Raw genomic sequence first — 339 nt, 5'->3', positions numbered from 1 at the left:
TGCTTGCAGCCGGGGCCGGGCGGGTGGGGCGCGCCCTAGTGGTCCGCGCCGGGCGGGGACCGCGGGGGCTGGTGGCGGCGCCCGGCGCGAAGCCAGGCGGTGCCCGAGGGCGGAGGACAGGTGGCCGCGTGGCCGCGTGGCCGCCACCAGGTAGCAAACGGCTCGGGGGCTGCGTGGTGCGGTCCTCAGCCTTTGCCTGCCCCCGGGCCCGGTTCGTGGCCGCCCGCCGCGGGGGTGGCCTGCAACGGGGCGGGGGGGCGGCGCTGGAGGCCGCTCCCCCGGGCCCGGTGCGCCGCTGCCCCAGGCCCCCCCTCCCCAGGTCCCTCCTTCCCTTCAGGC

This window comes from Kogia breviceps, chromosome 13, assembly GCF_026419965.1.
Source record: "Kogia breviceps isolate mKogBre1 chromosome 13, mKogBre1 haplotype 1, whole genome shotgun sequence".
NCBI lineage: Eukaryota > Metazoa > Chordata > Mammalia > Artiodactyla > Physeteridae > Kogia > Kogia breviceps.
Note: the sequence above shows the minus strand (reverse complement) of the source record.